The sequence below is a fragment of the Lonchura striata genome, chromosome 1 (genome assembly GCF_046129695.1).
Source record: "Lonchura striata isolate bLonStr1 chromosome 1, bLonStr1.mat, whole genome shotgun sequence".
Taxonomy (NCBI): domain Eukaryota; kingdom Metazoa; phylum Chordata; class Aves; order Passeriformes; family Estrildidae; genus Lonchura; species Lonchura striata.
Genome location: NC_134603.1, coordinates 53299814 through 53327472, shown reverse-complemented (window position 1 = coordinate 53327472; position 27659 = coordinate 53299814). Strand labels below are relative to the sequence as shown.

Sequence of the window (27659 nt, the reverse complement as noted above, 5' to 3'; positions counted from 1 at the left end):
TGTCAGGGATACCTGAGAACATCTCAAGTACACAAGGGTACGACAGTATATTTTACACACAAAGGTCAGAGGCAGGAAAAAATATTCTTTTGACACTTTTACACTGTGAAAAGAGACTATCCTTGGCATTCATCAGAATTTGATTCTTCAAATTACCCAAATGGGAGACTCAAAGTGAGGGGAAGACGACTTGCTACATATTTTCTCTCTAATGTCTGCTATACTATGTACACTAAGAAAGTTACATCTTGAGAATGTTATAACTCTATGACAAAACTTTTCCCTTTCAAAAGCAAATCAACTTGCTGGCTCTGGGAATAGGTCAAGAACTCTGTATATTCATGAGAGAGATTCTTAAGGTGCTAAAATTTATCTGCCTCTACTGCGGTGGCCATAATCTTAATTAGCATGCAAACATCTTGGAACAATGAGCTAAATGTGGGACAGCTAATATAGCATAACAATGCCTCTTATTTTTTCGGACACACAACTGTACTTTCAGTATCTTCAAGCATAAAAGAATTCCAATGTATTGAATTCAGAATGGCTCCCAAGTTTTCCTTCACAGCTTTTAATGTGACTGTTTTCTTCTTGACCAACTGAAAGGTCAGAAGATTTTTTTTTTACAGGGAGAACACAGCAATCCTTGAATTACCTTATAAAATATAATATTTAATATTATAAAAAAAAAAAAAAGAGAGAGAGAGAGTGACCTTTTCCTAATCTCTGTCTCCATCACATCATGCAGCTCAAAAGAAATGTCCAGGAAAAGTATGGGTTTTTTTAAGGGTTACTTACAAAAGAATGTCCAGCTATGCACACTGCATCTGCAACTACTTCAACTGTAAATTCCTCTTCTCTGTAGCACAGATCCTTCTGGGAAGCAAGTTCAGCTCCCTTCTTTCTCAGATCCCTGAAGAATGTATGTTTCACTGTTCATTTTAATGTTTTGGAATATGGAAGCTTCAGGATATTCTTTCCTGTATAGAAGTCTTCCTATTCAAGACACAGGGAAACTGCAACTTGCAAACCTCCATGGGAAAGGCTGACATGAAAAGGGGTAAATTAAAGACTTTAGGCAACAGAGGTTTGGGTTCTCCTGAGGTGCTCTATCAGATGAACTCCAGATAGAAAAGAAAGGGGAAGAAAGATATTAATTGGCATCCACAAAAGCATGTTTTATCAAGCTCCAACTAGAACCAGACAGTTTCTGGGCTCTCAAAGCAGACAAACCCCATAAAACTCAGAATTTCCCACCAGCTGAAGGTTTCAGTTTTAAAACTGTCAAACAGAATTTTTTTCCTTAGTTTTAATGTTTAAAAGACTAACAGTTTAAAAAGATAGATACAGAGGATTACTGTAGGTCCCCAGATATGAGGCGAGTCAATGAAGGATTTCTTCAGCCTCTGACTTTGCAGCAGACTTCCCTTGCAGGCTATCCAATGAAACCACATGTTCCTAGAAACACAGCACCCCTGGTCACAAGGTGGGATCATTGGCAGTTTGTCTCTGTGACAAGGACCGTGAAAACACCAGGCCTCTGGCCAAAACAAGTTCACCAGGAATCAAAGAGAGGTTGTGTCTTATTTTGATTTCGGTCAAAGTCTGTCAGGTCTAAAATATTTGCAATGAAACATCCCAATTTCGATGGACTGCCATTTTCTGTGTAAATTACATCCACTTGAATGCTTGCAACTAGGCCCAAGATACCTCTAAGTAGCAGCATCATGAAAACTGCTCAATAACAAGCAACATGGAGGAAAGTTGAGATAAATGAAGTATAGTGTAAAACACAGAAGTTGCAGCATAGTAAACATCTATGTCAAGAGCTTCTCAGGCATACACATATCAGTATAACTTAACTTATGTTCTGAATTCCATTCCCCATCAGATGAGAATGTCAAATGACCTTTGATTGATTCAAGTTAAATATATAAAGCTGTTCTGTATTCAACAGAGCATTCACACACAAGTTTAACATGCTCTAACATACACATCCTGACTCGACACTTCAAGAGATTTGCTCTGGTGTCTCCATGTAGATATGATTACAGGCTTTTATCTCCAGTTGCTAACAATACCCAGGGGAGATCAGGGAATGGGAAAAGGCAGAGTGTTGCTGGTTGCATATTCAACTGAAGAGAGAATTCAACATTTCAAAAGCCACTTGCAGAATACCTTTAACACCTAACTCCAACTCTACAAACTAAAGAGGTCCACTTATTCCTCTCTGTACTTCTTTTAATTCCTTTCACTTTGCTCTGCTTTTAGGTAAATTCAAAATTATGAATCATTAATCAAATGCTTTTTTAAATCATTACTGTGCATTATAAGCACTAATACATAAGCAGTGTGATATTTGTTTCTTGGAATTTACCTATTTGCCCAGCCACTCCCTATGAGAAAAAGGAGACTGGGCTACGTAGGTTGTTGGAGCTTTCTGCTGTAGAAACTTTAGATTATTCCAGCTGTTTTCTTAAAAAGACTGCAAAGATCATTAGAACAGAACAGTGATTTTCACCTACAGCTGCAAGTTAGAATCATCATCTCTGTAGCCACTGCAGGTGACTTCTTCTTGCAAATGAAGAAAGATTTATCTCCCTAATCCTTGGTAAATGAAACCCTACACTAAAAAGTTAGACTACTGTTATTACCAATCTAACAAGGCACTGTAAGAATAAAAATATTTATAAAATGCTTTGATGAGAATTTTGCCATAAGGTGCTAAGTAGAACAGGTCAGATAAAGCACACATTTGACAAACACTGGCAGTATTTCTGTTCATCAACAGATGGTTGCTTTGAAAAAAAAAAAATATTATAAGCTATGTGAAAGTAGCCACCAAAGAGTACCTGTATTATACATTATCCAAGAAGCTTTAATTGGACAGATGGATCACATGTTAGAGGCTTCCCAATTAAATAAGGATAACTCACACTTTAAGACACTTTAACTGAAAATAGGGTACTTGCAACAACCTAATCTCAAATCTGCTGTTTCTAAAAGCCTGCTAGAAAGGTTATTACAACAGCAAGAGGAACATGAGAGGGTCACAAAACCTGAAAATATCTGTGTTGGAAATCTCCACAGGACTCTCTTCTACCTCACTCATGCCTAATATCTATATAAGTTTGATGAGGGATAAAAGTCAACACAAACTTTTGTAAAACAAAACATCTACATATTAACTGCACTGGCCAACAGATGTCATTAGTCAGCCCAAGTCTGACTTTTATATGATCAGGTGCAATCTCTAATTAGGAGTATTGAAACTTATCTGCATGCATTTCTACAAACATTCAATTTAATTTTGCTTAGCACTAGTTAAGGAAAACCTACAAAACCAGTCATCCATTGAGGTGAAATTGTAAGGGAAGAACACACACCAATGTGGTATCTCACCAAAGGCACCAGTCCAACAGCTATGGAGATTAAGTTGGATTATTTATGAGTTCCTTGCATTTTCTCTCTCACATCTTCTTAACTCTGACCCATGGGGCAGAAACCAGAGAACTCACTTTTGTCTTTTGAAAGATCCCAAGAAACCAAGGCAGCCATCCAGCTGACATTCTGTATAGTACAGGCCCAAAGAGGCTCTAGGGATTAGCATCACTTCACCCAGTAACTAAGGGTTGAGCGAAGCAGAAAGTGAAGCAACACCATTTACACCCAACAGTTTAATAAATACTGTTACATCTAGGCAATTACACATACTAAATCCATCCCAACTACATAAAGGATTAACAGATTCATATTATGTCTTGCTTCATGTGTCATTAACACCTAATGGAATGTTCAGAAGTGTTTACAAGTCCAAAGTAAAAATGGATCATTTTTAATTAATGCACAGAAAAAAAATCATGAAAATCTCAGTGGAAGAAGGCAGCTGTTAAGAGATTGCTTCATATCTCAGTCACAGACTGCCCCCTCCTTTCCCTCTATAAAATGGAGAACAAGCAGGTTCCAGGTGTGAGAAACCAAAATAATAGGCTCAGACACACAGCACAAAGAGAAAATTATGAAAATGTCAAACATCTTCTTTCCTATAATTCTTTGAAAAGTTGAAGAGTGAAACTTGTGTTTAAAAAACAGAGTACTGTACTGTTTGAAGATGCGTCAAGTACTGGTGCTGAAAATTGAAGACAAAACACAGTATCCTTATAATGGCATATGCTAGATAATATGAGTCAGTGCTCAACACTTAATTTAGAACTCTAAGTACATTTCAGAGTTTATCCAGAAGAAAACACTATTTTCCAGTCTTTTCTCAATATGAGAGAGATTCTAGATCTTATTTTATTAAGTATTAACATTTGTTTTAACAGAAACCCTAAGAGAATTCCATACTGTCCTCTAAAATGACAACTTAAATAAAAAAAATAAAAAAATTTAAAAAGCACATCTTCCTCAAAGGTCAATACATCTTTTACAATTTCAGAACATAGAATCAAAATGAAATACTGAGTTTAAAAATAATTGGAATCTCCAAATTAATCTTTTACAAGCAATACAAATTCACTATCATGACTACATTTTTTCAGAAGCAGATTTATTACCAGTTTTTAACCAAGAGGGTACCTGGGTAGTTAGCTTGGAAGAAATTAAGAACACCAGCAGATGGAAAGACAAGGACATTCCAACAGACACTTCATCAACCTGCTCCATTCTCATGTGCAGCACTGTACTTTTCTAGGCAGTGCCTTTCAGAACTAATCCTACACACATGCTAGATTAAAAATGTGGGTACAATGTCCAACACTCTCTTGTTGTTTTTCCTATCCTAATGACAGCCAGGAGACAATGTCAACACAGAGAAAGCTTTGCAAAGATCCCCACACAACTGGCAAAATACACTTGTCCTTTTATCCACTGCAACCAGCACTGAAGTCCAATGAAGTCCAGTATTTTAATTTCTCAACTCACCTTAGTGAAACCAAACAAAATTAAACAGGAGCATCTGGATTTCTTTTTAGTCCTACCCAACCATACTCATCAAGTAGGTGCCACTATTCTAAAGAGACACAATTCTCCAAAATGGTGAAATACACAACTGAAACCTGCACTAAAAAGCAGGTAACAAGCATACATATTTCCAAATTCAGCCATGTGCAAAAAATACTCCTATTAGAATTATTTTGGATTTAAAAATATATTTTAAGTCATGCCTACCAACCAAATGTCTATTTATCTATTTATAAATATGTCTATAGAGGATGAATGTTTTTTTGGGTAGATAAGGGAGAGACTAAACCCTATGAAAAAATGCTGAAAAATTTCACGCTTTAAATGTCTGAAATAATGTTCAGTTCAGAATATAACTAAGTTTGCTCAGCCAACCTTTAAGACTAAATATCTGGTTCAACACAAACCAATATATTCTGGTTTTAATGGAACTCTTATGGAAAAATACCTCATCTGGGTGAATGACTGATTCTTTTAACAGTTATCTAGCCATCAGAGAATCTATTACACATGCAATTCCACCTAACATGTAGCAAATCCTAAACTCAGCAGAATCAGGCAGAGCGCTCATCACAGGTTTACACTGAGGTGTCCCAGCAGCAGTAATTTATCTACCCCTGCCATGTAACTTTAACAGCTTTTCTGTGTGGACACTGGCAATCGCTGACTTCCATTGTCACCCAAATTGTCTTACAACATTTTCAAATGCTTTTCAGTTTTAGCAGATAATAAAACATAAAATCACTATCATATCCATCCTCTTTTGGTGCTCTCCTCAAAAAACTAACCCCCCTAACTCATAAACTGCTTTCCTAATAAAACTGTATTTCTGTGAGAACAGAACAGCTCTCCCAATTTGAGGGATCCAGACTCCTGCTCCCAGCAAGTTTTCAAAATCCTGTGGTAAGGATTCCTGATCAGTTTCTCTGCAAAATGCAGACATTAAAAATAAATTATGGGTATGTATGTGTTGCCTTCCCAGCCCTCTCCCCACCGCATGCACTTCCACCCCCAGCTCCTTTGCTGGTTTTCATGCAGATTTGTGCCAGACATTCGGCATCCTCATTAAGTGGTGTCTGGCAACTTGCCTAAGCTTTAGTGGGTTCTGGGAATGCCAATATATTAACCAGAGGACTTTTTGCATACCCTGGAGGGATTTTTATTCTAGAAAAGTCAACCACTTGGCACTAAGAAAACTTACTTCAAATCTAGGAAAGCTCTCCATTGGCAATAAGAAAAAAAAAATGCATTTACATTCCTCTTAATTTCTGTCTCCTACCTGAAAGAAAAGTTTGATGTAGAGCAACATCATTCAAACACATTTTAAAAGGTCAGTGTGTTCTCTGTAGTAGGATTTTAGAGAAAAGAACAACAGATACAAACAACACAGACACAGCATAGAATCATGAATATTACTCATTCTCAGCCCCTTGTCTCTTGTGACCAAAACAATCTTAATCAGGAAGATTAAATTTACTAATCATTATGCTGAGTGATAATGAATGTTGATATTGGTGCTTGAAACTTTCCATTGCTTAACTAAACAATAAGAAAAAAACTTTAGTAAAATGCATCTACATTTGGCATACTGCAAATATGCTAAATCAAAGCATACACAACAGAAATGCATATATTAAATAAATATGGATGATGAATACTGAGACATTCTACCAGCATGAAATACAGGACACACTGTAATGTCATGCTCTTATTCACCTGCAAGCATTCTTTCTACTGCTGTCCCCTTCTTAGAGTTACTATTATTCAACTGACAGTCTCAGAACAAAGCAAATAAAACTCTCTAAGAGAAAAAAACCCCTCACATTTCTTTTTCAAATATAAGGTTCAAAAGAACACAACAGAAAAAAGAAAGGCCCATGGCTTTCCTTCACTTGAATATTCTGCCCATGCAGCACATAGAGAGTTTTAAAGTACACTGGACAAACGTGTCATTTCAAGATCATTTCTTCAGGCTTGTGTACCCAGAGAATCCAATTCATTTCAAGAAGTCAGTCAAGTAATCTGCTACCATATAGATATCACTACCCATTATTATTATAAGTTTCTTCAAACTGACATCTACTTCAAACTCATCATCTTTCTTTATGCAAAAAATTGCCAACTTCCTGACATCAGCTCCAAAACACCACGATCCCTTTATAATGGCCAATTAGAACCAGAGATTCAGCAAGAATCAATTAAAATCAATTCCATTTAAGTGTTTTAGTGTACTAAGATTATGTTTGGTGTGAAAGAAATTTTTAGCTATCTAGGCTGCCTTTGCTTAGATATCAACCTTCTAGGCAAGACAGCTATTCTTAAAAATAGCTGTCAACTGAGAAAAGAAAATGTATATGCATGAATCATTTCACTACAGGGTTGGATTCCCAGCAACTGATGCACCACTGTTCTGGCACCAGTGCCTTGAACGAGCAGCTGATACTAGATTGGTGCCATTGAAGAATTTCACGGTTACCACAGAACCAATCTGCAGAAAAATTCATCTCCAAACTCCTAGAAGTATTTGCATTCTGTAACTGGCAATGCACTTGCAGGGAGCTGTTTTGAACCATGAAAAACCAGAGAGAGAAAAAAAAATAAAATTTCCAAGACCACTCACAAGTTAAATGCAATAACCTTGGCTCCTGATGCAAGAGTTGTTGGATAGGCACACACTTTTTAACACTCCATTTCTCTTAGAGTCTATGCTAAGTTAAAATACTTTTAAGGTATTTCTCTATTATTTCAATAATTATTTACTTCTTTCTGGCACATCATATCCACATTTGGAAAGTATTCCAAATTATTTCAGACAGTGTCATTGACATAAAACTAGATTTTGGTGGAAGGGCAGCACTAGACAGGTACTGCAGGGCAGTTGAAAAAGAACTAAATTTTGGTCAAGATAATCAGAGAGAAAACTTTCAATTCCCTCTTCTCCACAATCCTCTCTTGCAAAAATGTTCCTTCAATGCAGGGAAAACCAACAATTCCTCATTTCAAGTCTCACTTTAATGTTCTGTGCAAAGAAAGCAGCATTTTATCCATTTAAAAATAACAAAAAGTGAGGTTAGTTCTAAATTCCTAGGTTAATCTACTGCCCAATGGCTGTAGTCTTACAACATTTAATACAACTGTGTCTAAATCTTGAATCTCAATTTACTTCTACTTCCACAAGTTTTCTTGTAACAAGTCTAAGGTCCTGAAGACTAAAAACTGCATCAGTCAAACACTGCCTAGTGCCTGTAATGTTTCAGTTAACAAAAACCAATGATCTGCAATATTGTGTCTCACACTGTTAACTCATTCTGCGTTACACACTGATCGCCATTTAGGCCCACTATGGCATCTGAATTCCCTGGAGAATATTAATATGCCTTATGTGTATGCAACAATGGTCTTCACATACCTGAGTTGGAACTAACTGTGCTGCTGTAAACACTGATTATACAAAAAGATGTGTTTCTACTTCTGTAGATAACTGCAGAGAGTTGACACATTCCAATTTGAGTTCTCCTCATGCTGGTCACTTTGTGTGTCACAGTAACTTAATACCTGGTGCTAAAACTCCAGTACAGATATAGCTGTTCAGTTTATCATCTCTATCTCAGCTAATACGGACAAGGGGATGTTGATTAGGCTGCTTCCCACCAGTGCACTGGTTTTCCAGCAAAACTTCCCCTTTCATTTACAGCCACTAAGTCATAATATTTATATGTTCATTAGTGGAATCAAACAGATGTGCACCGTGCACAGTAATTTAATTCTATTCAAGGATGCATCATATGTTAGACAGCTCTGGATCATTCCAAAGAATAGGTTTCCCAAAACGTTTTCCTAGCAAAGAAATTGGAAAGCAGAATTGAAGTTCTGTCTAACCAAGATTGCCAGGTGTTGAAGGACCTGTAAGAACACTGCCCCCACACAGGCAGCATTTATCTTCTTACCTCATCTATGACTACTGGTAATTGTCCCTTGGGCTTTCTTACTGGCAAAAACTCTCTCCTCTTTTGGCCAGCTTCAGATTTATGATGCTGGAGAACTTCACTCTTCGTTGCTACATGATACACCTTTTCAGTCCACAAATATTTTAATGCTTTTGGTTTGGAAGCACAGACAAACCTCTTAAAGGAGCTTTCCATCCTGACGAGGAGATGTCTATGGTTTTAGATGAACAAACTTTTATAATACCAAACAGTATTTTTAATACCACATGAAATTATTCACCTGATTTTTGTTCCCTGCACAACCACCATTTGCTATTCAGGAAAGGTTCTGAATCGCACTAAAATCTGTACCATTCTAGGTGTTAAGATCGCCCGAGAAAACAAAAGTTACTTTTGCATTTTGCCTGCTTCATGCTTGTTCTTTGCTGAACTTAAACATACACACAACGGTGTGTTTGCCTCTTCAGCAAGCATCGAACCACAGCCTACGCAAAACTACCTACCCACCTACACGACAGAAAACCTGGCACACCATTCAGAAATTCGGGGTGCACATATTCGCTGCGAACAATGCGGGCAGGCATCTAATACAGGCAGGCAAAGCTAGACTTTTGCTAATAAACTTTTTTAAGGAACAAAAAAAAAGGCACTTGATCAAATATAGGTCACTGGTGCGTGAGCCCGGCAGCCGCACTGCCGCTTTGCCTCCCTGCCAAAGTTGCCCGCCCGGCGCTGGGGGCCGGGCATCCCCGGGAGGGTGTCCCCGCGGGGCCGGGCACGTCCCCGGCAGCCGGGCTGTGACACCGGCCCCGACCGGGCGGCACGGAGCTCCGGCACTTGCTCCGGAGCAGCCGGAGAGGATGCCGCGCACTCCGCGCTCCCCAGCGCCCTGCCCGCCGCCGCGGCTCCGCAGCCGCGCTCGCCTCCGCCCCTCCTGCGGAGCCCGGGGATCGCCCGTCCGGGCTGCCGCTCCGGCTGACCCCGGGCCAGCCGGGGCAGGACGGCAGCGGGGTGCCCCGGAGCCCCGGCCGGCCGCCGCTCTCAGCGGTACCTGTCGCGCTGCCCTCGCCGCGGCCGGGCCCCCACCTGCCCCAGGTGCCGCGGAGGGCGGCGCTCAGCCCGGCCCGGCGGGGCCAGGCGGTGCCCCCGCCGCGGCGGGCTGGGTGGGCGAGCGCCGCCGGAGCCCCACGGCAGCCGCCGCCTCGTCCCCCGCACGCTCCCGGACCTTCAGCTCGGGCCTCCCGCACTTTCTCCGGCACTTTCCGACGCGGCGCCCCCCGGCCCCGCCGCCGCGGGCGGCACTCACCTCCCGCCGGCCCCCGCCGCTCGCCCCCGCGCCGCGCCGGCCTCCTCCGGAGCGCCTCGCCTCCTCCCCCTGCCCGTCTCCGGCAGCCGCTCTCCCTGCGCTGAGGCTGTGACTGCCTCCAACTCATCCCCAGCCTCTCCTCCTCCTCCCCCCGCGCTGCCCGCCCCGCTGGCTGCCGCCTGTCTGCAGCGAGTCTGGCTCCGGCGGGCGGGCGGGCGCGGGGGCCGCCGGCGGGGGGCGGGCGGAGCGGGGGAGGGGAGGCGGCGCTCCCGCCCGGCCCCGCAGCCCACACTGACACCTGCCGGGTGGATGTGCGCGGCTCCGGCTCCGCGCCACCGGCCCGACGGCGGCGGGGGCGCCCGAAATGCCGCCCGCGACTCGCCTTCGGGGAGAGAAGCCGAATGAGGTTCAACAAGGGCAAGTGCAGGGTCCCGCACCTGGGGAGGAACAGCCCCAAGTGCCAGCACCGGTTGGGGCTCACCTTCTAGAGGGCAGCGTCGTGGAGAAGGAGCTGAGAGTTGTGGTGGATGACAAGTTGAGCGTGAGCCGACAGTGCCCTTGCAGCTAAGAGAGCCAGTGGGATTCTGTGGTGCATGGGGAAAAGTGTGGCCTGCAGGTGGAAAGAAGTTATCCCCCCCCGCTGCTTGCCCTAGTGAGGCCACATCTGCAGTGCTGTGTCCAGTACGGGGCTCCTCCGTACAAGAAAGACAAGGAGCTACTTACTGCAAGGCATCCAGAAGAGGCCACAAAGACCGAGCATCTCTCCTGTGAGGAGAGGCTGAGGGAGCTGGGCCTGTTCAGTCCAGAGAAGAGAAGATTGAGGGGGGATCTCATTAATGGAGGTAAATATCTCAGAGTTGGGTACCAAGAACATGGTGCCAGATTCTTTTCACTGGTGCCCAGCACCAGGACAAGAAGCAATAGCCATAACCTAAAAAAAATGTTTCACTTCAACATGAGGAAGATCTTTACATTGACGGTGGCAGAGTGCTGGAACAGGCTGCCCAGGGAAGTCATAGTCTCCCTCTGGAGACATTCAAAACCCACCTGGATGTGTTCCTGTGTCACCTGCTCTAGGTGACCCTGCCTTGGCAGGGGGGTTGTTCTGGGTGGCCTCCAGAGGTTGCTTCCAACCCTAACGATTCTGTGAGCTGCTCCGTAGTGTGGGAATGGCCCTGCTCCGAGACTCGTGGCAAGGAGGCAGCTCCAGTACCCACGGGGCAGCCTCGCCACACACCCATCAGCCCTCAGGCAGCCCCTGCACCTCTGTAAAGGTCAGGACAGGCACAGGGTGCAGGAAACAAAAAAAGTACACTTTGTCCCACGCAGAATGAGAAATTTTTAAACTTTTCCAAAAATGTTGCAAGACAGGAAAACCCAGTTCACATCACAGCCCAGCAGGCACGAACCCAAGGCAGCTTCTGTCTTGCCTGTGTTCACTTGCAGGCACTGTCCATTCCAGGCTCAGGATGCAGTCCCACACAGAACTGTCAAACATTCACTAGCCCTTGGTCTCCCCTTATCCCTGTTAATATCCTTTGGGATGCAGGCCTCTGGTATGGATTAACTGGTAAAAATGCCATCTTAATCTCAACTATGCCCAAAACACTTGGGTACAAGTATAGCAACCAAAGTTGCTATTACATGTTTAAATGCAGGAATATTTACGCATACCATTCTCACAGAAATAAAGAAATCCCTGTTTCTGGGAGCACCAGAACAGGTTACCCAGAGAGATGTGGGGTCTCTCTCACTGGAGATACTTGAGAGCCATCTGGACACAATCCTGTGCAATGTGCTCTGGGATGACCCTGCTTGAGCAGGGAGGATGGACCAGATGACCCACTATGATCCCTTCCAACCTGATGCATTATGTGTTTTCTGTTAATTTAGAGCATCAGTCTCAGTTCACATTCCCATCCAATATGTACTCTGCAGACTTTTCCCTTCCTAGTTATATCTGTGAGCCTAAGAATGAAGAGGATAAATAGCAGGGGTGAGGTAACATAAAGAAGTGTAAACATTGCTGACTTTAAGCATGTGCATGTTTGATTTAAATGTGCTTGTTTCACTTTTTGCCTCACCTCTCCCAAACTGCTTGTTGGAGGAAGATGTAAATCTGCTTGAAGGATCCAGGAATCTGCCAACCCAGAACACAGAGCACCAAGCTATGAAGATTGTGGAGGTGATGGCCTCAAGCTGGTGCTGTGGATCACCATATGACTGGAAAAGGGGAAACTACCAGATAACTTCTGAAACAGAAAAACAGTCAGAACAGCAATGAAAGATTATTTTAGCAAGCATAGTTTGGATTAAGCCACAAGGAGCCAAAGGAATATCACAACAGAAAGGAAGAGCTTCCAGTATTATGGATAATTATTCGGGCTGCATGTCCTGAAAGTTGCAAAAAACATCAAGAGGTCACAGGGTTAATCTATAACTTGCTATTTATAATTAATTTATTTATAATCTAACAAACTGGAAGAAACTTGATTTTAAGTTTGCTCTGTAGTTAGCCACCATGACTCAAGTGCTGCATTTCTAAAAGTGCCCTGTTAATCTATACATACTTCATAACAGATTAGTCTGATGCACTTCAGCTGTATTCCCTTCAATTATTTCTCAAGGAATGACAGTCATTCACTTCCATCAATAAGAGTCTTCCCATGTGCAGAGGAATATCCTAACCCATGGAAAACCTTGTAAAGCATAACAGAATCACCTACCAAGTAACAAATTATTCCTATGCAATACCTTTTGAGTGAAAAGATTCACCTGACAACAACTTGGGATATTTTGGGCACGGAGGAGAAGGAGGAGAGCAAGATCTGATGAAAATGTATAGACATGCTCAGAAAGCATTGTGATGGGTGCATGTCTGGAGAATGAAATGCCAAGAACACTCTATGCTGCTGATACTCTTGTTCCTATCCAAGATGCCTCTGGAAGAGAGAACCTGCAGCCTAATATACTGGCACCTACCAGGAGACAACATTTCCTCAAATATACAAATTTCTTCACCTTTTAATGACCAAGATTTCCATTTAAAGCTCTGTTCAGTGTCTTGCTCCACTTAAATATGTCTGAAGAATGTCAATATTTCTGAAGTTTAGAGAGACAGTTCAAGGGGAGTGTTAATATTTTTTCCCTGACAAAGTTATAAATCATAGGAAAACTTGGAGTTGTGTATGGTTTTCACTACAAAGAGAAATCCACTGAGAGTTTGGTTATACAAAAAATTTAATCTTAAAAAAATAATTTTTAAAAATTCTCACATGAAAGCCATATTCACAGTATCATGATATTGGGCTCTCATATCCATAAGGCTGTACAGACATCCTGACTTAGTTTCCTGGATAAAAAAGTGAACATTCTTGTAACTGATTTAAGGTGTAGACAGATCTGTGTGTGATTTTCATTTTTTTTTTTCTTTATCTTCCTCTCTAAACATAGCAATAGTATAGTTAATATTATGACTGTTGGGGTTTTTTTGGGGTTTTTTACTGCTTTATGGTTCATCTGATAGTAAAAGTGACTTCAATGTTACTAGCAGACAGCAAGGTGCTGTGTTCCTAAGTGTGTAGCTTAACAACAGAAGCACCACTTACTCCTGCTGTGTCCAGAACCCCAGTGCAAAAACCAAGGAAACCTGGCAGACAGAATCTCTGCTATCCTATAATAAATGCTTGGCCCAATCATGCTATTAGATATGGTAGGAGATACACAATCTAGTGAAGCACTTAGGTCTGAGTGTCCATATCCATCCCTGGTGTGCCCCTTTTCTGAGCTTGTTGCACATGCTGTAACTGCTATCACTTCTTCCTTCCTAGTCTGGCAGTCTGCTGCACTGCTAGGGAGGAAGTCAGTGGGGAAACCAAGTATTTGAACAATTATACTGAGAAGAACAAATTTGAATCCAGGGACATAAAGGCTGTTGGTTTTAGTTACTGGTGACTCATCTTGTTTCCCACCAGGAAGCCACAGATCAGTGTATTTCAAGTATTGCTGATTCCTATTTTCTGTTACGCTGAGAGAACAAGGAGGAAGAAATTAAAAACACTCAGACCACAGTAAGAACACAGCTAAATAACATATGGGTACATCATAAACCAGCCTTGATAAACTAAAGCATGCTACAACTAAAATACCTAAACTAGTCAGAAGAGTATTTGGTAGGGTTTGTTGGAGGACATCCAGATTCCTCTCCCAGTTGTCCACCATGAGCAGATAAGCACTGCTTAAAATTCTAAACCTGGGGCTGTTTTGGAAAAAAAAAAAAAAAAAAAGACTACAGCCTTACTGGAACCGTGAAGTACACAAAACAGAAACACCTTCAATATGCTGTCCTCTAAAAATCCCCATTCAATCTAGCCTCTGGAGTGGGGGGCAGGGCTTGGTTTTGGTGGTTTTTTGGTGGTTTATTATCATGGCAGAGTCTAGTGAGAGAAGCATTACAACAGGGAAAAACATGACAATTCCCTCACACTAAAGCCAGGAAGTTATATTCTTTCTCTTTTATGAGTCCCAAAATGTCATTCATTCCAAGGGCTTCCACTCACCTTCCTGATTAGAGTAACCATAGTACATCAGGGAAGAAAATTTCTGTATTAGGCAATTTATGGAACTAATGGCAAGAAATGAAATCTCTTCAGAATTTTAAAAATCAGTAACATGCAAAAAAACACCTGCTTGCCATTATGGTTTTGGTCATTTTTAAGGAAAAAGGTCTGTTAAATATTTTAGGAAAATACTCTGAAATTTTCCAAAATGGTTCGAGATCTTAATTCAAATTCTAATGTTTCAGTTGTAGAGGGATGGAGGCCTCAGTCTGCACTGGGCTCTAATGAGGTGCAAGGCCTTGACACACACCTCAGTAACCCAGCAGATGTGTGCAGATAGGCTTAATGTAGAGCCCCTTGACCAGACACAGGACCCAGACTGTGGTGTGAAATTGTGTCACCCCAGTGAGTGCACCCATCCAACCTTGTATGCCTTGTTAAGTAGGTGCTAAGTAGGAAAGCAATGACAGGGAGGAAATTGATGTAAGGATGCGAGGATGGCAACACAGGAAAGATTATGTATAATATTTTCCTGTTATAGAAAATTCTCTCCCTGTTCTAGTCATCCACTGAAGTTAAAACTCCAGCTCATTTGTTGTTCCTGGGTGCACACACACACAGACACACAAGTTTATTCTGCAATGTGTTGTTCATCTGCCAATTCCACCCACACACCTGCAGACCCCATCACTAGATGTCAATCTCAGTTTTGGATACTCCCACATATTTTAAGAGATGTTTTGGTTTTCTGTTCATGATGGACATAAGTAAAAAAGGTTTCCATGCTAAGTAAAATGTAATGTCAGACTGTAAACTTAGTGAACACTATTAATATCAGAAGCACCCCAGGACTCTCCAAAGTGTAACAGCAGCAACACTACCCCATTTTTCCTAAAAGGCGGCCTAAAATAAAAAAGTTCACAATGAGTGAGCACAGATCAGGTTGCCAGGTCTACCTTCAGCTTTTGAAAAATCAGCCAAGAAAGCTATGATACCAAAACTGTGTGCAAGGAACCAAGAAAAAAGGGCTGGAATCAAATTGTGTCTCATAAGATAATACCATATACATTACCATAATAAACAGAAATGACATGCTTTGTGTAAGAGGGGCTGGGCTACATCTTATTACACAGAATCAATAATGTATGTAGCAGGCAATATTTGATCATCAAATAATAAAGAAATTCTTGTCTTAACCTGGATGTTCTACAGGATGTACTCTGTTGTTATGAATTTACAAACAATTTTACATAGGTATGTTTTCAGCTTTGCAAAATAAAGTCTTTGCCACATGAAAGGTACAAGATTGTTGTGTATAATACCATTTCCCAAATATATTTTTAATATGCTTTTGAAGTCTCAGACTGATTTGTGTTAGAGGATAAGTCTCAATTTTCAATTATATAGATACAGAATGTAAGTTATAAAAGAAATATTATTTGCTTTAAGAATGTGCTGTGAGAACAGCGATAATCAGGAACTGATCCAAATTCTCCTAGTTTATTCTATGGTGTTCTATCTACCATATCACAAAGCAGCTATTCACTGCTTGTTATTCTACACTTTTTGATTTAACGTATTACCAAAATTCTCCCTTTTCTCCAAAAACATTTTCAGAATTACTTTCTTAGCTACCAGTCCTACTGTATGTGAGATAAGTAATTAGTTTGCAAAGTACATGTAAATGAAAGAATTGACAAATATTATTGGAAAAGATCCTCTTTTCAGGTTTTCATCAGAAATCCTACTGACTTCAGTAAAACAGAAATTATCAGATTCATTTTACACACACACACACAAAACCTACAGAAAAAGTATTCAATAAATGATGCGTTGTCCACCTACTACATCAAATGAAGCTATGAGCCAAAAACTCCAAAGCCTTGAAAAGTCTGAAATGAAGAAAGAGATACTGAATGACAGGAATGTATAATAGAACTGATAACTAAGAACAGCATCATCATCTTATGTTAAACTATAATGGTAAAATCAGTACTACAAACTATAACCTTCTGGTTTTATATTCACTAATATCATAACTCCTATTCAGCTGCCCTTCTTCCTACCTTCCCAATAACTGGGCACTTTCACATGTGTTTAAAAGCCACCCCAATCTTCCTCTTCAGGTCACCTTAGAATATTTCTTTCCATTTAAGCACTACAAAAAAATTGCACATTTTTGGAAATAGGGACTATTTTCACTGTTTCTCTGGTACAGTACAGAGGCATCTGTTCAACACTTAATCTTTAAAATACAACTTGTTAAGACCATAATTTTAAGAACTTTTCCCTTCCAGTAAAGTACTTCTGGTTCTGCCCTTCAACTCTCCCAAAAGATAAAGCTGCAGAGCTCTGAGAACTTCCCAGTGTCCACTTACTACAACTCCTCCTTTTCTCTTTCTTGGGTTTGGGGTTTTTTTGTTTCTGCTTTTGGACTTCTTTTCAATTAAAGCAGCATTGAAAAATCTGAAGTTTTTTACCATCAGAGAGGACAACTAAATTAAAGCAAATAGGTTGGACAGAGGGCACTAATCAAATTGCATATATTGTCATATAGTACAGTAGATTAGTGTTTTTAATGCCTAATAGGAACATCACCTTCAGGGACCCCAGGCTAATACTGACCACTAAATCAGATATCCATATTGTCCATAATAAGCACAGGTGGAATCTGCTGCTGACCTGCTTTGCTTCATCTGCTGCTCTAAGTAAATGCATTTTTTCATGTCTGGAAAAATGTTTTCACAACTGATTACAGAAATATTGGAAATCAGAATGTTAAATTATTCCCTTCTAGATAACTCCTACCAAAGGGATCTTAGGAACTGTTTTCTATGCTCTTTCTTCTAAATGAATCCCAGTGACTTTTTTTATATTCTCTCTACTGTTTTTGCATATCATCTATATTTTTAATATTGAAAATCTGCATAGCATGCAGTTGTTTAATGCCTTCCATTAAAGGCTCTCAAAGCATGTTGTTGTCACTAATCATTTCAATCTCACCAAGCCAGGCATACACTAGCATTATTCCTATTCTGTAGACAAGAAAACAACTACAGAGAGGGCTGAGTGGCAGAATTCATTCCTGCATTCAAATTCTAACCTCTAGATCACAAACTACTTGCAAAAGACAAACTGTTCTCTAGTGCTCAGATCTATAGGACTTTATTAACAGGAGTTCCTCCAATAACTTGCTGTGTCTTCTCTCAGATACTTCCTTAGCAAGTCATTTATTGGTAGGTTACCTACAGATGCTAACATACCATACAGACACCAAGAACAGAGTCCAATACAAAATAAGCTATTAAAAGGCACTTTCACAGTTACTTAGCATCAGTTTAACAAGTTGCAAAAGTGAAAAATACATAAAAGCTACAGATTTTTACATGTTTTTCCTTTAGCACACTGTTTACTCCTTGGGCCACCATCTTTAGCATTCTTCACTGTCAGCTGAATTACTTTAAACAAGACACAACTGGAAAAAAATATTCAGAACATGTGAAAGGAGAAAAGAGTTCATACATCTCAAAATCTTAACTTCAAAGCTCTATTTTATCTTTATAGGTACCATCCTAACAGGTCATACGTACATCTCTCAAGTGAGTGTTACAAGTGCTGAGATGTGCCCTCCCATGGTGTGAAAATAATACCTCAATTCAGATGTTTAACATAATGAGATGCATAAAACCTCCATTTTTCTCTCTCAAATCTATGCAGAGGCAAACTACTATGTTCCAGGATAGTCTTCTGCAACTGATTAGAAATGGTACAGATTATACACTGTGTAATACAGACTTTCACAAGTGAACCAGTTTTCCTAGGTTAGGAATTCACACAACAGGCAGTGAAGCCATATACTAGAGTTTTGGAGATTTTTTTAACATGATGGATTTTAATCCCAGCACTGAAAAATAAAAATCCTGTTCCAGAGTAATGCAACTTTGGAAATTCTTCTGATATAAAATTAACATTTGCAGAAATATGAGTCAAATTACACTGTGAAATTAACCTCTACTTTACTTTATTTTCTATTATTACATTACCATTTCTAGAGTAGTTTGACCTTTATTGCATAGAATGGAAGTTGCTTAAAGGATGAATCAGCAATACATATGGAAAGAAGTTCCCCTTGGTAGAAACTTTGCCTCACTTGTGCAGATTAACATCTTGCTCTTGTTCAGTAGCATATTGACTACACCACACTCGAACAGTAGGAATTCATGAAGGAATTGTCACAAGTTAAGCTAGGATGTCAAATTTACTATAAATCAGTTCATCTTCAGTTGTTTTCTATAAAATGTATACTGTGCCCCAGCAGCACAAGCAAAAGAAGTTGGTCCTTAACCAAGAAAATAAATGGCTCAGAATTGGCTCATACTGACCTGACAATAACAATTTGCATGCAGGCAGTTAATGTAAAACAGCTGACTTGGAGTCATTTCCTTAGTAGTTAGAGACTGAGCAGGTTATTCGTGTATGTGTACTCTCGATACACATGTACTTACATTGTGTCAGACAGTCTGGCAACATTTTGATAAAATACAGCTACACCTGGAGCTTATGCCAATCTAAGTTACCTTGTTTCCAGAAAATTTCACTTCTTCAAGCCAGGTCTTTCTGGCAAGGTGAAAACGTGTGAAATAATGTCCTTCTTCCCCAAACTTGACACTTTTCACCATTGTGCAAACAAGGACGCAAAGATACCTGCTTAGGTTTATTTGTGGCTATGCTATTCACAGTCTTTTAGCACATAACTATCCCAAATTTCAAAACTCAACAACTCTAAGACAATAAAGCCTTTCCTGCTGTCAGCTTTTAGAACTAATTTCTTAAGGCTTATTTGTTTATTCTTTATAGCTTTTACAGTGCTATGTATTTATTTCTCTGCTGTACTCCATTTGTTACTCTGAGAGCATTAAACACACTCTGAGAGCAACAACACAACTCGAATTACACCCCATGCAGCAGGCCAGGCAGAGACTTCAGAGCCTCCCCAGGCAAACAGGCACAATGTTATCTCCAAGTCCTTTCTCCCTCCAAATATCTGCCCTTCTGATGGGGGCAAGGCAGCAGAGCAAAGAAGATATTGTTCTGTTCCACCCCATTCCTGGCACCACAGCCCAACAGCAGCATGGAAATCTTGGCAGGGAACACCGGTGCCTGTGCCGCTTGAACAGTTGCATGGGGAACACAGCCAGAGGCTGCCCAGCTGCTGCTGGAAGGGGCTCCAAGTCACCCTCTCACCTACTGGGCCTCTCTGGTTCCACAAACCACTCACTCAAATGCTGAAAACTGGAGCAATATCAAGGAGATTTCTCCCCATCCACAAGGCCTTCTATTAACTGGTATAGGCTCTGCTTGGTAGGTAACTGCAATGATCCAGGCACAAGCTAGATGCTGAATTCATTTAAAGAGGCCTCAGAATCACATCTGCTACCAGAAATAAAACAAAAACTACTTTGGAGTCAGTATAGCTGTGATTTGTCTGTTCCTAAAGAGAATTACATGAGCATAGGAATTTATTTGTCAGTGGGCAGTCTCAGCTTTGTACTAGACATATGATTTTATATGAAATTCAGATGTCATTTAGAACAGTGTCAAAAGTCAGACTAAAATTAGTATTCATTGAATGAGTTTTTAAAAGAAAAAATATGCCTTGCAGCTTAAAGAAGGAACTGTAAAAATATCTCAGATTCATGTATTTTTCTTAGCAATGTCAATGGGGTTTCTCTTGTACAAATATACAAGTCCAATGAATCAAGAATGAAAATACTTTCCACGTTTCTGTTCAGATATGGCTCATAACTTGGGATTAAATAAGGAGTCACAGTAGCTCCCCAAATGTACAGAACTGTCCACTGCCACTCTTTGATTTACACACACAAAATCTACCTACATGAAAATTCTTGAAAAGACCAAGATAGGTTCTCTACATTTATTTAGCAAACAAATGAAATAACTTTCAACAGTCTTAGGTTTACCTAGACAATACCAGAACTCTCTGCACACTAGTCTACTGGTTAGTGTAAGCAGGGAAAAAAGCCCAAAATACTGCTTATTTTGTTTTGAGACAGCCCCACCAAAGCTCTATGTACCACTCTACAGAGTGAGTTCACCTTCATGCCATGCTGTGCCTACCCAAATTGTAAAAGTCACCCACTTTCACTGAATAAAATGGTGCTTTATTTGTAAAGATGTAAATAAAGCTCTCTTTGTTCATGAAAGATCCCTATTCTTTTCAGCAAAAGGCATGATCTCATCATTCTGATATAATTGTCCCATTAGTTGCATGAAAAGAAACTGCATTGCCACAGCTGAGACAGATCGCTCTAGCAGGTGAATTTGAGAGTCTAGAGGGATATTTACAATTTACCTCATCAGCAGGAAGAAGAATATATGTCATTTAGCTGTTCCCTAAGAGTGAGAAAGAAAGCAAAATCAGCATGGGGCTAGGCTGACATGGAGATGCCATTCAAAGAGTATCCAGACCCAACAATGTCTCAGCCTCATAATAAGCCTTTTACGATCAGTTGGCCCTCAGCTGCACAGCAAACTTCCATTTCAGAAAGGGATTAAAGATATCTTTTAGTCAGGAACATTCCATTGCACCTTCAGGAACACCCATTTACATTAATGGTTGGTGTAGATATTTTCTGCTGCATGGTCCTCTTTAAGTTTTGCAAAGACATACTTCATGTAGCTTTTTGAATAATTGCAGGTTTCTGGTTAAAAAATGTTTAGATTTGTGAGTCACCTCAAGGACAATTTCAGAAAGGAAATATTTTTATAGTTCAGGGTTTTTTATAAGAAGAAGAAAACATTATGATCATACAATAAATAAATTTCTCTGTTGTAACAGAGAGTACCATTCAATACAAATTTTGAGCTACAGATTTTTTTCACATCACTCTTACTTCCAGAGTTCTAAGCAAAGTGAATAAAAAGTGATCAGACACAATAGCTGTATGAAAGAAAAATCCTCTCTTTCAGATGCATCTCAGTAAGTTGTCTCAGCAACTTAACACTCACTCTTGAACTGACACAGTACTGGAGTAGTTTCTCAAACAAACATTGTGAGAGTCAGCTACAATACACATGGTGTTACCCTTCAGTGCTTTGAGAGTTTCAATTTATTGAGACTGACAATTACAGAAGCTTGGTGCTAAAATAGCAGTACCGATCTGGGGAGGTGGTGGAGTCACCATCCATGGATGTGTCTTAAAAAAAACTGGATGTGGCACTTGGTGCCATGGTTTAGTTGAGGTGTTTAGGGCATGGGTTAGACTCGATGATCTTGAAGATCTTTTCCAACCTAGTGATTCTGTGATCTGGATGCAAGAATGCTCCATTAAACAGCCAGCATGTTCCCTAAGTCCCTCTAGGAAGACCAAAAGTCTTCGTAAGAATACAGTATTCTTTGTGATTAAAGCCAGAAATTCAGGAATGTGGAGTTACAAGATTAGACCTGTACACTAAGCACTACAGAAGGCAAGATCAAGTCAAACTATCTCCACTACAGGTCCTTCTACTTCTCCCAGCTGGATATAGTGGTGCACATTAGCACCATGCCAGAACAGGTCAACAGACTTCACCTTTCCTCCAGCTCATCCTCTCATGGCCCCTAGGATTGTAGTCCACCCTTGCACTTACATCACTTCTGCTTGGATTTCACTTCAAATATCCTGTTTGCCTTTTTTGTTTCGGAGTTTGTGTCTGACTTCACATGTATGGCTGTTTTATCTCCTTAAGACCATGACATCTTGGATTTTGGGACTGAGGACAAAATTTGAGAGACCATGTATCAGTCTTACTTGCTAGTGATTAGGTCTATTATATTAACATGGAAAATGGACCTCATCCTATCCCCAGATAAACAAGTAAGGCAAATTCTTGGTAAGAGGAACCATAAAGTGCCTTCTTTAGATATTATTTATAAAGTTTCATATCCTGAGATATATTAACTAGACTGAGCACTGTGGAGTTCTTCCTCTGCAGAGAGGAAGTTTGGCCTCCCACACTAATAAGTCCTCAACTCATGCATCTCAATGAACAAATGCTTTAGCAACTCCCACATTACCACATTAACTCAAAAGCATCTCAGGACAACCTTCATGTTAGCATTTCAGCATATATGAATGGAATTCCTGAGAAAGCAGGTTTTCAAGAACTGCAGTGTGCTCCAGGGCATTGACAGACCCCCACAGTCTCTGCTGTTGCTCCTGCAGCATTTGTTTCCCATTTTGTTGCAGTTATAGGATGAGAGCATCTGGATTTCAACCCAATTTCATCAAAGAATGGCACTACCCCTGTAGGTGGGCTGATCCTTAGTCAAGCTGACAAAGGCATCCTCATAGTCAGCATCACTGTTCCAAGCTGGCCTGCTTTCCACTCCAGCATGTCTTTTTGACTCAAACAGGCTCTAAATACTGACACCCTGCTCTAAGTCACATGCCTGTAGAAGGGAGCAGATCAGCAGCATGGCTGGCTCCTGGCTGTGGAAGTGTCAGAAGCAGCTTTTGCAGGGTGAGGGGGATCTACAAGACCCCCACCCCTGCAGCAGATAAGCTTGCTTCCACCCAAGTTTTGGAATAACTAATTTATCTCAAGAAACTCCTCCAGCTCAGAAGAGGTTACAACCTCCAGCCGCCTGTCATCACCCTTCTGCTTGAGATTATCTGCTGGAGGGGCTCTTATTACAAATGTTCCACAATCTGTTGCCTTCAAAGAGAACCAAGTTAACTTAAAAAAAAATAGTCTTTTCAGCCTAACTCATTTTGACAGACAAGTTAAAAAATGACAACATGCACAATGAACGGATCTGAGATGATGATAATCACCAGCTGAAAGATGGTGACAAGCAGCTGAAGGGCAGTTACCTCTTCTGAGAACATAGCAAGATCCAGGCAGTAACTTCTGCCCAAGACTTCATTAAACTACAGTTTTGTCTTCTAAAACACAGCTTATTTTCTATACATTGCTGGAATAAAGAAAAATTAGTCCTTATTTGAGTAGCTAAAGCTAACATCTACTTAATCTACCAACAACACTCCTTTTGCAACGCCAAGTGTTAAAGTATATGAAGTCTCTTCCCAAAATCTTTTTTTAATGACCTGTCAACTTCCTTACCTTCAATGAATCAACATTTTTGTCTCATTCTATACCCCACCAAAAAAAAAGCTGTTACATTTTTCATATTCAAATGCAAGTTCTGTGTTAGTATACAAATTTCTCTTTGATTCTGTACTCATTATATTCTTTTGCAATGACAAATTTTGTCTTTCTACAAAAGAGTAGATAAGGAGCTCCATGCCATAAAAAATCCCCACAATAACCCCCCTTGCTGAAGCAGTGCAGGAGAACCTCACCTAGAACCTTCCTAAGAGGGTAACATCATACTGTAGCATAGCTGCTTTCATGTCTGGTGATACTAGTGATTTTTCTTCTTGTGAATAATCCTGTAGTGCTACAGTTCTGGGAAGCCTCAGCTCTTCTGGGGAAGGGTCCTGTTTATTTGGAGTTTGGAGGGGATTTTTTTTTTTAATTAAAATATCTTTTCATGCTGGCAGCAGTAATGACAAGCCTAACAGACTAGTTCCATACAGGCCACACAGGGATGCCTGGAGCTTTGGCAGTAATTCCTCTGAGGACTCCAGGGGTGATCACAGTGGAGAGGGGTACACAGAAACTATAGAGCCTATGCAAGAAATAGGTAGCATATGCAAGAGGCTTTGAAATAAATTCCTAACATACACCAGCTGCCTAACATGGATTGACTGACCCCAGAAAAAGTTATGCAGTTGTGAAGGAGCAGCAAATGAATTTTGGGGGATCAAAAATTTGCCTGCATTAAATTATTTATACATGCAAATGGTGAGATTAAGCACCAACTGTTGCTCCAGGTATGCAAGTGCTTTCAAAATTTCATTCTATCATTTAATTTACTTGATTTCTAAAAATGGCAAACCCCTTCAATTAGCACTCAACTACACAATGGGTTCCCAGTCTGTAAGTCAGCATTATTTCCAGATGTAAGTTTTAGGCTCACGGTTTTGCTTTCACAGTTAAAATCAGGTAAGAATCTTTATCTCATGATCTCAGGTTATGCTTACATCCTGTTCACACGTATCTTGCTTTCTGCTTTGTCACAAGGACAATACAGCTCAGACACTTTTACTACCAGTTCTCTACTTTCATTTAATTCTTTTAGTTATTTAATTCTTGTAATATTTATTCATTTTTCAGCTATTTTCAACAACCAAGGGCATTAAAATTTTCCTTTCTTCTTTTTGACTCCCTAGAGAAAAAGCTAAGGTGTTGGTGGAGACATAGTTTTAAAATTTAAAACTAAAACCATTAAAAGTTAATGCTGTTAGAACTTTTCCTCTATGGTTATTCACAGCAAATATGCCACATTTACAAGACCATGAAGTACGTAAGGTAAGCCTTCAAAAGACATTTTGTGAGAGCTTCTTAGAGGTAACATCTGTTTAAACCATTAAAAATCAACTTAAATATTCATTAAAGTTTGTTTTGTAACATAATCTCTAGATTTTATTAAATAATCTTTCCTAACAGTTTCGTTCCCTAACATTCAGCAATACAATTTAGAAAGGAAAGCGTATTTGTTCAAGAGAAGCTTGGAACAGAAGACAAGGTCCAAATATTCTTGAATTTTGGAAAGTCTACTCCACACTGTTGTCTTTATTTACACTGGAAGAGAGAGAAAGCTGTGAGAAGCTGTAGCAATATCAAAATGAGGAGGACATTTTAATACTTTGCCTTTGTGCCCAGCGTTTCCCACAAAGAAAATATATAAAGAAACCACTCCAATACCAAACACTGCAATGAAAATGTAAAACCCACAATGCAATACTAAAATTTCCTAAAACCTACCATACAGACTGTCAGACAATCCACAGGAAATGTGGGTTAAATTACAATCTTTCACTGTTTCGGCATTGTCGTTCCTTTCTGTGGAGGTCCTGGTCTCCAAACATTGATAGATAGCATCCACAGGAACAAACTGAAGCTCTGAGCTGATTTTCACACAATTGCTGAAAACCTGTGAAGAACCACTGAAGAACAGATTACTGAGACAGAAAAAAAATCTGCAATATGAGGCCACAAGATATTTCTTTCTGAATACAGAAATTCCACTTGCCTATCTATCATCCCTTACTATGAACCAACGTTCAAAGACTATTTTTCTCTAGTACTCATGAGTCATTTTCTAGCATCACGTCTTTGGCAGCTTGAAGCATTTTGAAAGTGAAAGCAAATAAAATTGCTTTTAATGCACTCATAAGAGGGCACTTCAGGTTTTTTAAAAGCCATTTTTTCTCTATCTTTTAGCTGCTAGAAGGCTTTAAATGGGACCCCTGTAGGTTTTTGTCTGTAAACCATACGAGAGCATAAAAGCTTGGAAAACTTGCAGAGATTCTGAAGCAGGTTCACACAGCTTCATTGAAACTGTGTGTGGTTTTGAAGCTCACCAGGACTCTACTCACCAGGAACCATTTAAAATTGCCAACTTATGAAGTAGATTTAAAACTCAAAAGATTATTATGAAAACCTAAGACTTATTTTGTAGGTTTCCAGCTTGAAAGAAAAAAAAACTTTCTGTAAATAGGGAGGAATAGGTTTTCATTCTCTAAAGGTTTTAGGGTGTTGTTTCTTTGAAAACACATACAGGAGCCTGAAAAAGGGATCAGAATAACCTCTGTAAACACTGCCTGAATTAACCTGCATCAAAGTGATTTACCTGTATCAAAAGAATCAAACTGACCAATCCATTATACCAACACATAGTGGCTCAACTATCCTAACAGCACTTGTAGGACAGTTACAATTGAAATGCATAAAATCTTTCTATCTTTGGAGATGACTCTTCTCAACCCACTTTACTAACAATGAGAACAGCCAGCAAGAAAAGAAGGCTTGGAAAACCACCATAAATACCATGAGAAATGAGAAACTACTTTCATTTATATGAAGAATCAGTCAAAGAAGATTTCATGACTCATACCATTTTCTCTCTATTTTGTATTGTAAGGTTTATTAGGACTTGGTGCTGCAAAAGAAAATGGAAAAATGGTTTGAATGGCAAGGAAGACATGAAAATTTATCACATTAGAGTCTAAGATAGTATTTTCTTCTTTCTGTGTATATATTGTCATCTTTGAAGGCTCTGAAAGTTCTGTGAACAAAGATTGGGTTTTTACTTCAGTCAACCCAGAAACTCTAGCAAGATCCCAAGAAGTTAATGGACAGAAATGAAACTGCTTTTCATGATTTCTGATGGCAAGTAGTACAGTGGAGGATGTTTGATACTATTTAAATTTGTTGTGGGACTGATTTTTCCACTAGTGGTTGCTTTTGGCTTTTATACTCATTACTTATAAATTTTATATTCATTGATAATAAAGAATACTCAACAGTCCTGTTGATTTCAGATTACACATTCAAAACAACAGCAGCTGTGCAGTGCCAGGAAATCAATGTTCACTAGGGTCATAAAGAACATGGGGTCATGGAAACTTATTTTCCCACAGTCACAACTAGCCATGGAATTAATTCCTAACTTGGGATGGTCTATGTAACAACTCTTCTCCTAATAAGTAATACACCAAAAGCTGTTGACATTTTTTTCCTATTTGGATTGGAATCCATTGGCCCACACCAAATGACAAAAATCTGTAATATATGAGCCCTTGCACAAGAGTAAGAGGAAGTAAATAAAGACCAGCAGTTTGCAAAGTCCTTACACTAGCTGAGGTTTTTAAGAGCTTCCAGAGGAACAAAGGAAAATATTCAAACTTTGAAGAGGATGCCAAAACATTTATCCCTGCCTATTTGGAGGGGACAGAGGTCCTGACTTCAAATGTA

At 39.9% G+C, this 27659-nt stretch overlaps 1 protein-coding gene across 2 annotated transcripts in view; it reads right to left on the bottom strand.

Moving 5' to 3' along the window:
• The window catches only part of LDLRAD4 (low density lipoprotein receptor class A domain containing 4), a 280667-nt gene extending 270241 nt beyond the window's left edge, over positions 1 to 10426 (bottom strand). For both annotated transcript variants that reach the window (XM_077784472.1, XM_077784474.1), the window contains exon 1: positions 10216 to 10426. The gene's annotated coding sequence lies outside the window, so the exon portion shown is untranslated. The remainder of the gene's footprint in view (positions 1 to 10215) is intronic.
• Positions 10427 to 27659: the final 17233 nt, after the last annotated feature.